Here is a 12,810-nt window from a genome sequence, read left to right as displayed (position 1 = left end):
GTAATCCCGTTGGTCCCTGTTATATTTCCTATGGTCTTGGATACCACGACCTGGCGAACACTGTGTTTGATTTGGTAGTGGGACCTAACGGACTCTGGCCGAATGTGTACTGGAACGATGAAAGCAATAACTATATGAGCTATGTAAACAATGAAGCAGTTCGAACAGAGGTTCAGCGAGGATAAAAATAACAGAAGGTGCATTAAGACAAACAGGTTTACATCTATTACTGACATGCGCAATTTTATTTGAAATAAGCATGTGGAAGGCAGCGAAACAAAAATCTGGCGCGTGAAATGTCTTATATAAATTCAGCACGATTTTAGTGCCACACTCGCTCCCGGAAGCCTACAATGCAAACCAATATTGACGGTTTAGATGACCAAGTGGGATCCACTACTTCCCCCTCCAGTAGGCACATCTGTCATATCACTCTCCTGAATATTCCATTTAACGAATAGATAGCTGCCTAACAGCTGCTTTCAGTGGTTTCCCAATCAGTAGAGATAAATCGAGTTACGAGACCAGGTCCAATATCCTTTGGTCCCCATTTTTTTCCGGCAATCGGAAGTGTTAGGCAAGGACAGATAGATTTTGCACCACTGTTTCCAAACAATATTGGCAGGTTGCTGGTATCGCTGAAAATGAAGAAACATCTCACGAACATCGCATGAGCTCGACCAGTCTCCCCAAACCAGAGTTAACTTACTCAGCGTCAAAAAAGATTGGTCATGTGGATCCTCAGATAACTTTTCTGCCACTCGAAATATATTTGATCTCGAGCTGCATCACGAAGGCATCGACCGCGACATGAACACATTTGTCATAGTCAGTATAAACCGGATGACCATGGTCACATCCGGAAGCAAACCGGCGAATGCGGACCACGCGAAACTCCAAGTATGCGGACAAACATCCGCAACGCTTAATCAATGCCCGGCCACGCCTGATAGGAGGAAGGTAGGAATAATCTTCAAAAGCAGTGAAAGGTATCGCATCATCAAAGACTTTGTCGGAAAAAAGGGTAGCATTGTGTGTGAATAAGGTTGCAGGGAAAACCATTGGCGACTAAAGCGCCACCCCCTTGACAGACGCTGGGCAGCGAATGATGATGCCTGACTGTCAGCTTTGTAACCGAACCATCTGACGATGGGATAACTAGGTCGCTGTCCCAGAAAGAATCAGTGAGTTCTGAAGATATCCTCCAAAACACTGCCGATCATCAGGGATTTTAGCTGAGGATTGTAAACTAGGCCCATGAAACCATTGCGCGCGTTGCCGAGGTGTACCGGAACCGATATTCTTGGACTCATTCTCTGAAGTGGTAGCTCTTCCATTTACGTGTCGAAACTCCAAGTATGCGGACAAACATCTGCAACGCTTAATCAATGCCCAGCCACGCCTGATATGAGGAAGGTAGGAATAATCTTCAAAAGCAGTGAAAGGTATCGCATCATCAAAGACTTTGTCGGAAAAAAGGGTAGCATTGTGTGTGAATAAGGTTGCAGGGAAAACCATTGGCGACTAAAGCGCCACCCCCTTGACAGACGCTGGGCAGCGAATGATGATGCCTGACTGTCAGCTTTGTAACCGAACCATCTGACGATGGGATAACTAGGACGGTGTCCCAGAAGGAAGCAGTGAGTTCTGAGGTTATCCTCCAAAACGCTGTCAATCATCAGCGGTTTTAACTGAGGACGTGCACAGGCTTCACGGTGACGTTGAAAGCTTACCCCATCTCTGTGGTAGATATCCGTTGAGGACAATAGGTTCTCATGACCTCTGAATATAGGTAAAAAGCAAAGTAGCCAGTTGATTGCTTGCTGCCGGCAAATTCAAGAATTGCGGATAAAAACTTATGGGAAAAGGGATTTACATCTCCTGCACTCAGACAATTTAACCATTCATTAAACAGTCTGGTCCCATCTTGGCTGTTTAAAAGCTTACAAGACAACCTTTGTACCTTTAGTAATGTAGTATAATAGATCATAATATTTTAGATACTTCAAATACTTTAAGTTCTTTAAATGTTGAATGCAGAAAGCGCTGCAAGGTAGTTTGGAGAAACGCGACGCAGAATAGGCATTTTACGTATTTTGTCAGGTTTAGTGTTGCATCAGTTGTCGGGTAATGGGACAGGCAAATGGTTCACAGCATTACGAATTAGATCGGGTAATGGGACAGGCAAATGGTTCACATCATTTCGCGTATTCTTTACGAATTAGGCACAAGAAACAAATATGTTTTTACCAAAAGTTTATCTGATGATCTAGCTATAATTTCAGCAAAGTCAACTGGTCAATATCGATGTGATTCATTAATGTGCCACTTATAGTGGTCATGCACAGTCGGCCGAATTTGATGAAGCGGGAGTATTGAACCTTTAAAGCCCACCTAGTTTAATTTGAGTAGTTGTGAATTTAAGTAAAAGCGCCGGAACAAGCCCTATCAAAAAATACAGACTGCTGGAATATGTTTTTGATGGGGATGACTACTGCATGTGAAAAATGGCATTTCTGTATCTGGTGCTTCCCCCACTGTACAAAGGTACTGGGCGGATAAAGCGAACTCACGGGTTGCGGTTCCGACAGTCGCAACCTATCGAATGTCTTGGAAGAGCTTCTAACCTTAACCAACTACCAAGCTGCTTTTGTTGTATTAGTTAAAGGGGCATGTACTGTGGTGAGTGTCCTGAAATTAACACCTAGGAAAATGTTTCCAACCCATAAAAAATGTAATAAAGCTCACAATTCGTCTTCAAAAACTTCCCTTTCTAATGAAGGTCCAAAAGATCCGTAGTAATCATCATTATCGACAGCATAACATCAGTGTCCAGCACTGACGCTTCGCTGCCATACAACCACGATTTATTTGACAGACTTTTTGTGGAGAATGAAATAAAGGTGGATGGGGAGGGGACTTAGCGCCAGCTCACTACATCACTCTGGAGTGCCCACACTCATTCAGGCAATCTAGATAGAAGCTGACAGCTAGAACACCAGTGACGTCGATAAGTAGCCATATCTTAAAGCGTCCCCAACCAGGCGTAGTGGGAAACTCGTGGTCCTTATCCTGGAAGACCAGTTGCACTGACACCACTCAAACATTTCGTAATCTCTTTCATACCACTCTGACAGGTCAAGAGTTGCCCGCCTCTCTGTATCCACCACTCCGAACGGAACACAGAAAACAGCACTCTCTTCTAATACAATAAACCAAGGCCACTCCAAGTGCCTTGCTGGGGTATACCTAAGAACAGTTTACTGGTTACGGAAAAACCGGTTGATCAAATGTCAAGAGCGGCTTACAGCACGATATTCGTTTCAGTCTACTTGCTTCACTTATATATTTTCTACATTGACAGGGGTGGTAGTTGTTCTCAGTAGGATCTTAGTCTACGTGACATGAATCACTTGGAAGTTCAAATCAATCCACGTGTGATATTTTGTATTTTCATTTACTGTTCAGCTATTTCAGGTTTTCAGAGCTTTTAGTTTTGTTACTTGTGCTCGGTAACGGTGGCTTTTATTGAGACGGTTCGTTAGACAGGAAGTGGTAACCATGTTGGAAATGGTTTGTCACCAATCACAAAGGGACACTCAAATCCACGATGGATAACAAAAACAGAGCGGTTTTCAGCAGGTTGGTCATGTCCNTGAAAGGTTTATTAGATCGAGATCGGATGTTGTCTCTCCTATGAGATCGTACCCTTCGTCGTTGCTGACAAGGAACGTTGCTAGAAGCTGATTAAAATCAGTTGGCGAACTCGGTGGACGGATCTGTATGCAAATAACGTTATTCCTGACTTTCCAGAAGCATAGCTTTTCTTGAGCTCTTGGTTTTCAGGCCTATTCGCCACAACCTTATCGTAAAGAAAACTTGTGCAAGGATTGGGATGCATGGTGATTTCACAGACCTCGACAAATTGAGGAGATTGTCGAAGCCGTGGGATTCACGCAAGTTGTGATAACTAATCCGGAGCGCAGGATCTCAGTAAAATAATCTAGGTGACTTTAAAGTTTTAGTGAATAGCAAGAAACATAGTCCATATTTCACCTCGAAACTCCTCTCGATAAAATCCTGAAGGCGATCTGTGGGAAAGTTTAGGGTATTTCCATAACTGCAGAATGTGATTCAGTTACGATTTAAAACAGCAATTTGCTTTGTGCAACGCTCTGAGTTCCATACTAAGGTTTAAGAATCCCTCAAGCTCCCCCTAAAACTACTAGTCAATGCTAAATTCCTTTGGAAGCTCTCCAGTATTAGTAAAATTTATCTCACAAAATTTAAGTTTCCAACCATTGCCGGGTTGTCTCGACATGAAGAAGAGAGACGCCAGTTCTTGTCGCATAGTGAGCGAATATCGTGGTCCTTTAGTTAGGTGAAACGTAATGGCCCGATTCTGTTATGATTGGCTGAAACAGTTAGGTGAAACGTAATGGCCCGATTCTGGTATTGCTGATTGGCTGAAATGTCGTCATGGGGGCACGGGTCAGGTGGGAATCGGTTATTCACAGCAAGTCATATCGTCTGGTCTTTCCCAAATCTGGTCAGTACAACCCAAACAGGGTTCTGCGTTCGGACAGTTCACTCCTCAGTTTACGAAATACTGATGGCCTTCTGCCTTGAACACAACATCAGATGGAAATATTATATCCGGAGATAATTTTTTTTGCCCACTGATAGTTTCTAAGTAACCACACCCTCACTAACTGACCAGTCCAGGTCAAATAATGTTCCAAATCCGAAGAAATCTGCCTCCCACCTTATAGAAAATAACATTAATTTCGAAGTCTCGATCATCTTCATTCAAGCGTTGGTTTTGAAGATAAACGCCAAAGATATTCTGGAAACACAGTATGGCTTTAGAGAATGTCCAAATGCTTTCTTCGACACATGTTATTTGTTAGAACAAAATGTCATCAATAAGCATCCTATTTTACGAAAAAAATGCGGATTGTAGCTAAAAGCAAGGAATTTTCGCAAGAACTCCGAAATTTTCCCTTTGTAGTGACTCACGTGATACCAATCTAGATTGCAGTTCATTTGGATTAGACTTATTCGGTTGCAATAAGAACCAGCTTCGTTGTTGCAGAAGTTGAACCCCATCTCCTGCACTGCAGAATCTTTAGACTACAGCTTTCATATCTTGATTGTCCTGTACAACCTACCGAAATCANCACGGACATTCCGGTCAGTAAATTCACGCTCAAACCACTTGGACCATGTCGCTCCAGTCCGAGACTAGGGCGACAGCCCTAAATACAAATGAATTTATGTTTGTGTCAGATGTGCGCACGCGCACGTGCTAATCTGTTTTAAAATGGACTGTCTAGATTAGATACTATGAAAGGTCAACGAATTTTTGGGCTAGGAAGAGGCAACCTTATCGCAGAATTTTCGCATTTCTGCGGGTATCGGCCAGAATAACACTATTCACGTCCTTCCAAAAGTTCTCTTTATGTAACATACAACAAAAAAAGAAAAGTTTGGTCTTGTACATTCATCAGTATACCAACTGGAGTTCGACAGGAAGTTACGATATCTTGAATATCCTACCAGCCGAAACATGAGGCGGCTTGGTGCAGCACAGTCAGTTGAGTTAGAACGTCATAAACGAGAGACTCAGCTGGGTGCCAGGTGAGTCTCCTGTCAAAAACAATTTGATATGCAAATGGCTGTATTTCGCTGACCTAATACAATTTGGGTTCGAGTAGAACCTAGAGTTGACGGAAACTCGGGGTCTGCGCCTAGCTAATGAGCCCCAAGAAGAGCGAAACCGGTCGTGGGCTGTCGATGGATTTTCAGCAACCTTATCAGTAGTTCAATACGAATATACACGTGGCGCGACATATCGAATATCGTAGCGACTGAAACATGAGGCGGCCTGGTGCAGCACATTCTATTGCCTAGAAATATCATAAACGAGAGATTCAGCTGAATTCCAGGTGAGCCTCCCGTCAAAAACAATTTAGTATGCAAATGAGTGTATTTCGCTGACCTAATGCAAACATTGCTTTGTCCCTAAGTGGTGTTACCAGTGTTGTCTTCCTGTTGCTCCATCGAAATGTACCGGGTTAACAACAGGCGTTAGTTTCACTCCGATGATGGCACTTGTCTATTCATCATTTCTTTTCTGGGCTTAAGGCAGCGAAATAATGAGGTTGTATGTCTGATCAAGAAACAGCAAAATCCATCGCCGATTGTAGCAAGTCCAACACAGCANTTTCATATCTTGATTGTCCTGTACAACCTACCGAAATCAATAGAAACCTACCGATCGTCTTGGTGGCTAGCTGGTATCAGTTTTGTGTGGGTTGTGTCTGGCTGGCCATGCTTGAGGCAGCGTGTCATTTGTCTCAATCCTGGAGGTCTGTTGCCTTAAAGTCGTTGGAGATAACAGGTGCATTGGGCGGCACGGATGCACTGAGTGACGAGAGGATTGAGGTCATGATTCCCACCTGCCTGCTGTACCCACCAGTCTGTTCATCGTGACACCCTTTCAGTACCTAACTGACACGCCACCCGAAGGTTGTACGAGGGCTGGGATACTGCCAGGTTGCTCAAGCTTAGACAGGGGAAGCCGAGAGACAGAGGTCGTGTTCGAACCACGGACCTTCCGGTCAGTAAATTCACGCTCAAACCACTTGGACCATATCGCTCCAGTCCGAGACTAGGGCGACAGCTCTAAATACAAATGAATTTATGTTTGTGTCAGATGTGCGCACGCGCATGTGCTAATCTGTTTAAAAATGGACTGTCTAGATTAGATACTATGAAATGTCAACGAATTTTTGAGTTAGGAAGAGGCGACCTTATCGCAGACTTTTCACATTTCTACGGGTATCGGCCAGAATAACACTATTCACGTCCTTCCAAAAGTTCTCTTTATGTAACATACAACGAAAGAAGGAAAAGTTTGGACTTGTACATTCATCAGTATACCAACTGGAGTTCGACAGGAAGTTGCGTTATCTTGAATATCCTACCAGCCGAAACATGAGGCGGCTTGGTGGAGCACAATCAGTTGAGTTAGAACATCATAAACGAGAGACTCGGCTGGGTACCAGGTGAGTCTCCCGTCAAAAACAATTTGATATGCAAATGAGTGTATTTCGCCGACTTAATGCAATTCGGGTTCGAGTGAAACCTAGAGCTGACGGAAACTCGGGGCCTGCGCCTAGCTACTGAGCCCCAAGAAGAGCGAAACCGGTCGTGGGCTGTCGATGGATTTTCAGCAACCTTATGGGTAGTGCAATACGAATATACATGTCTCGCGGCATATCAAATATCGTAGCTACTGAAACATGAGGCGGCCTGGTGCAGCACATTCGGTTGCCTAGAAATATCACAAACGAGAGATTCAGCTGGGTTCCAGGTGAGTTTCCCGTCAAAAACAATTTAGTATGCAAATGAGTGTATTTCGCTGACTTAATGCAAACATTGCTTCGTCCTTAAGTGGTGTTACCAGTGTTGTCTTTCTGTTGCTGCTTCGAGATACACCGGGTTAAAAACTTAGGCGTTAGTTTTGCGCCAATGATGGCAGTTCTTGTCTATTCATCATTTCTTTTCACTAAGTGGCTTAAGGGAGCGAAATAATGAGGTTGCATGTCTGATCAAGAAACAGCAAAATCCGTCGCCGATTGTAGCAAGTCCAACACAGCACATGTACAGAGCGCTTTGAAGCCAAAAATCCGATAATCAGTCAGCCAATTAAGAGAATTCAGAATGTTTTGATCCAAATATTAACGTTATATGGTTCTAGTAGCCTTCAGAACAATGTACCTATCCGACCTTCCTGCTCCTGTTAAAGACTGCCAAAATTCAAAATAGGTTTCTTGATTTTTCAGAGAAGCATTGATCTCTGCCCTACTAACACGCCAAACTTCAGTCCCTTTGTCACGAGAGTGTAATTTGCCACTGGGATGAGAACCCACTCATAAATTGATGAAAGATGGATAGGTCTTCGACGTATGCAAATCAATCTGGTTTCAACGGGAGACTCCAATGAATCTCTTACTTGGGATGTGCTTTAAATGAATGTGCTGCACAAAGGCCGCCTCATGTTTCAGCTGGTATGATATTCGAGATATCAGAGTATATTTTCATAGAGAAAATCGCTCACAACTGAAACGTGAGTGTATTTATCGTAATCAGTCCCATTTGGGTTCGAGTAGAACATAAGGTTGGCGGAACCTCGGGAACCACACCTACTTGACGAGCCCCAAAAGGGCGAAACCGGTCGTGGGCTGTCGAGGTGTTTTCATCAAGTGTGAGTAGGTTCTTTTATGAAAATGGGTAGCTCTTCTTCTTTCTTTTTAAAGAATGCCCTTCCTAGGGAGTAATTACCCGGGGTGGGGGAGAACTGTACTTCGAGCAAATCACAATTAACCAGTATTTTTATTTGCCCTGTTTTGTCGGTTTGTTCACTCGACCACCCCATTTAAAATGGACATCGTGCAGGAGAATTCTTCCTCTAGTAAGGCTAATTTAGACTATCCTCGTGGAGGTTATACTGAAGTTACTGATCTGCAAAAATCAGCTTAAAGCTTCGGAGACGGTCCGGTTTTTGAAGCAACTTCTAAATATTATTACGAAAAAGAACCGAAATGCCCATCAGCTCCGCTTGTCTAAGGCATAAATGAGTGCTTTGTTGTTTTTGATGGTCATCCTTTGTCATTTATAGCGGCGTTTGACGATTTTGCATAATCTTGGGAGTTGGTATGTCCGGTATGAGATCAGTGTATGTAGGTCGGTGATGGGATAGAGTCATGATTAGCCGCCGCTGCAACAGGTATCCCGCTGCTTCCAACCGCATCTAGGATTACTAGACATTTTGATGGACTCAAAATCGATCGGTCTGAAAGCACCCTACACATTTAAGTTTCCGTGACTATCTCCAGCGAGTAGGGAACATTTAAGATTTGGCTGCGTTTACGCAAAGCAGCTATGTACCACGGGAACTAACGCTGCTGTGTACTTTACCTCGAAGCATAGGGCCGCCGGCGTTTTCCTACAACACAACTTTTGTCCTTAGACAGCCAACTTATGACAAAATCACATGAATCATAAGGCTCTGTTGTCATCGGTAAATCTTCCAGCGAGTTTCGCCATCAACGGGTGATACAACTGACTTCCTGTGGTATGCGAGAATAAAAATTTATGGCCATATTTTAACTGGGCTAGCTTAAAGTGCCAGAGTCTAAGTGATGTTCTAGCCCACACAAACTGGAGAATCCATAAGTAGACAAACGTGAAGAATCCCAGAAATCATAAGAAGAGACAGGAGCAAAAGGTGTTTTTTTCTCAGCAACTGCTGATTGGATCTTAGCACCCTGGCTTTTGGTGAATATCTAATCAACATTTCGTCCTGTAATTGAATTCAGCCTATGCTGAAAAGACGAGAAGCACTTACAACTTTTTCATCCTTTGGTACAGTCAGCGTATTTCAGGAACTCCAGCAGGGTGTTTCGAACCCCTGACCTCTGTCGATAGTTTGGACAACTGACCGTTCGGCTACGGGTGTGTGTGTGTGTGTGATTAACTCGCACCTAGTGAATAGTCAGATGATCTATCAGGCTCCACGGAAGTTCAGATTCTTACCTACCAGTGCAATTTGAATTCAGAGGTAGGTGTACTGTGAACCTAGGGGTTGTGCCGAAAGACATCTTTTTCAGCCACTGTTAGTATTCGCTAAAATCTGGAGCGAGATTCGAATATCCGCGCACCCCAACCATCTTGTTGAACTTTGCTCGAATGTCCTAAAAATGCAGTTTTGCCGAGTCGTTGCGATTTTTATTCTTGAGGCGGCATAACTGAACTTCCGAAAAACAACCCTCTATGCTAAATTGAATTACTTATTAGTACTCCATCTCCAGAATATGGACCGAAACTCGCATTCGGCTAGGCTTTCCAGAATCCAGCTAGGCGTTCAACAAAATATATGGAACTTCACTAATTCGGGATACTTGGCAGATAGATTTTATTGTTGAGAACGTCCGAAAAATTTCCACCTGACATTAAGTGCACATAAAGTAGGTTTGATGAGCCCAGGAGTGTGATGAAAAAAATTTAAAGGAGGGATGTTTTGATTCATGGAAAGATTGCAGCCGTTCTCATGAAGGTCAGTCTTGAATTGGTAGGCTTTCTACTCAATGTACAACAGGTATTTGCGACATACTACCAACAGAAGAAGAAGCTTTTTATGTAAAATATTTCCCTCTTTTTTTCTGTTTCCAGAAGGTTTTCCAGAAGACTACTTGTGATCATCTGGGTAGTCTCCTCGGAATCAGTGGGCTTCAACTGACACGACACCCTAGGCCGGAATCCGTATTACTCATATGATCAATCAGCGACGAATGAATTCTCATTAGAACACATGGCACTGCAGGTGGGCTTCGGATGAGAACACAAAAGCCGCAAGGTGCGCGTGTGTAGATCCTGTGACCACACATTCCACCTTCACCTGAATTAGTTTGGTCACAGAGTGTGAGTAGCTACCGATTGGTTAAAAAAACTGCGTGACGTGAATTGGTTGGCCGTTGGCTGTTGAATACATAGAACAGTAGGCAATATCTAAAAGTTGCTTTAGTGTACGTTAACCTCTATTAAAGCGGCGAATCATAAATATAGGCGAATAAAGGACTTACTTGAGAGAATTCCATGGCTTTCGGTGAGTTGTTCATCAGGCTAATATGAGCTATCGCAAATTAAGCATTGTTCACGCGCTCTCCTTAGACGAATTCAAGATGACTCTCTTCAGTTAAATTTTGCTTTACTTACGTGCAACAGAAAGTAAGGTTTATGAACTCCTGGGAATGAGCTAAGAGGGCGAAACCGGTAGTGAATCACTGAAGGTTTTTCATCAACTTCTTAAGTAATATCATGTTAAGTAAGGACTTTTGTCAGACGGGCTAGCTTTGCTAGGCTCTGTGTTGCCACTCCCGCTGCATCTGAATTCAATTATGTCTATTTTTCAACACGCGCCTACTTTCTTGTCAAATTATTTATTCTTGAACTGGAGGTCTGTGTGTTTGAAAAAGTCTGGTGGTACGTAAGTAAAATCCATTGGATAGCTATATTCAGAACCATATGGGATGGTCCGGGACAAATGAGTGAACGCTTGATTCAGCGTAATCGTGACAGTGTATCACGTGCCACGTGAGGAGATCGATAAGCGAGACCCTTCCTGAACTAGGCTTCGACCAGTAGTAAGCGAGAGTTTCCCGTTTAAACCAGTTGTCTTCAGGTTCACATTCGAAATTTTAATAGATTCCAATAAGTATTCGACTGAATTTTTCAAGTTTTATGCGCGTTCGTGGCATGCATGAAAGCATTTGCTGATTCCGTGGGTAGAACGTTATCGTAAGTGAGAACGGAATTCTTGTTCAAAATACCTTCTGCGGAACTGCCAGTTTGAGGGGGAGGAATGAACACATGAGAGTTTCATATGCTTTATTCTGCTTTAAGACCACTTAATCCATCAGCGAAAAGGTTTCAGAAGTTCAGCAGCATTATCAATAACTGAGATACAGCAAACTGGGGCTTAGAACGGCATGAGTTTCGCTTACAACTACTGGATCTGACAGCGCAGAAGCCAACCCACCTATAGCCAATTCCTTTTAAAATTCCTCGAACTCTGAACCGATTGTAGAAGACGACGCCAAAATGAAGACTTCATTCCAAGCTCATTTGTTTACTGTTGTTCGACTTTTGTATCCATATCACTTTGTTCTGATTAGACTGCACCAAGTACCTCTTTACTTAAAATAGCTTGCGTATTGGATGAACCATTTTGTTTTGTGGCAGAAAAGTCTTGAGGTGAAGTGATCTTACGTCGTAAGCTGGTGCAGTTGCATTGCCCGAATCTGGTGGGAACACCGGATCAGCAATGCTGAAGTTTGTCGAATGGTAATCGGGATAAATAAATCACCCTCGATAGGTGAACTGACACACTGCATAGGTTGCGCTGGCTTGGCTACGTGCTGCGTATGCCAGTCGACCGACTTCCTCGAAGGGTTTTTTTCGCACAACCACGTGAAGGGTGCAAGAGAGCCAGAGGCGGTCAAACAATCACTTGGGAGCGAAGTATAAAAGCCATTACCAGCAAACTCAGCTGCGCTGGTCATTGCCGTCTTCCTGGATGGGGACCCCGAGCCGGGCCATATTAATGGTTAGCTGCATTGTCAGTTGCGCCCTCCATGGCGCTCATGCGTTCCAGCTATTGTCCTCAATGCATAGCTCCCTTCCCAATCCCCCCACTTAACAGTCCACCTACACTGCTGTATTTGTGCACTAATTTATCAGCTCCCGCCTCCAATGCGCAGCTACCTACCTCGAATCATCGGTGAATGAATCTTTGGCAGCTACAACCACTATATGACAAGTACGCGGTTATTACAGCTGACAATGATGATGATGATGAGCGGAGGGGCACAGGGAGAAACGTGTTGGAAGTTGATGAACAAGAGTTTATACTGGTAATAGCAATTAATATTGCATACCAATATTACGTGTGCTGTGGCTTGCACCCGGAGGTCCTTGGTGCTATTTCGATATTGTACTGATAAAGTGTGCGAATATAGATACCTTCTTACCCCCGAGCTCTTCGTTCTTCACGAAGCTGGACATTTGTATACGGATCTGCAGAATTCAGAGCCACCTTTCATAAACGGATAAGTCGACAATTCGCTACACTGGGAATGGTGATTTTCACGAATGCATTTAATCAAGCAACACCTCGGAAAAATTTGCCCCTTTTATGTATCCAGACACCGCATCTAACAAAATAAGGTTCCCATCTCAGTAAGT

The sequence above is a fragment of the Opisthorchis viverrini genome (assembly GCF_000715545.1).
Source record: "Opisthorchis viverrini unplaced genomic scaffold opera_v5_310, whole genome shotgun sequence".
NCBI lineage: Eukaryota > Metazoa > Platyhelminthes > Trematoda > Opisthorchiida > Opisthorchiidae > Opisthorchis > Opisthorchis viverrini.
Note: the sequence above shows the minus strand (reverse complement) of the source record.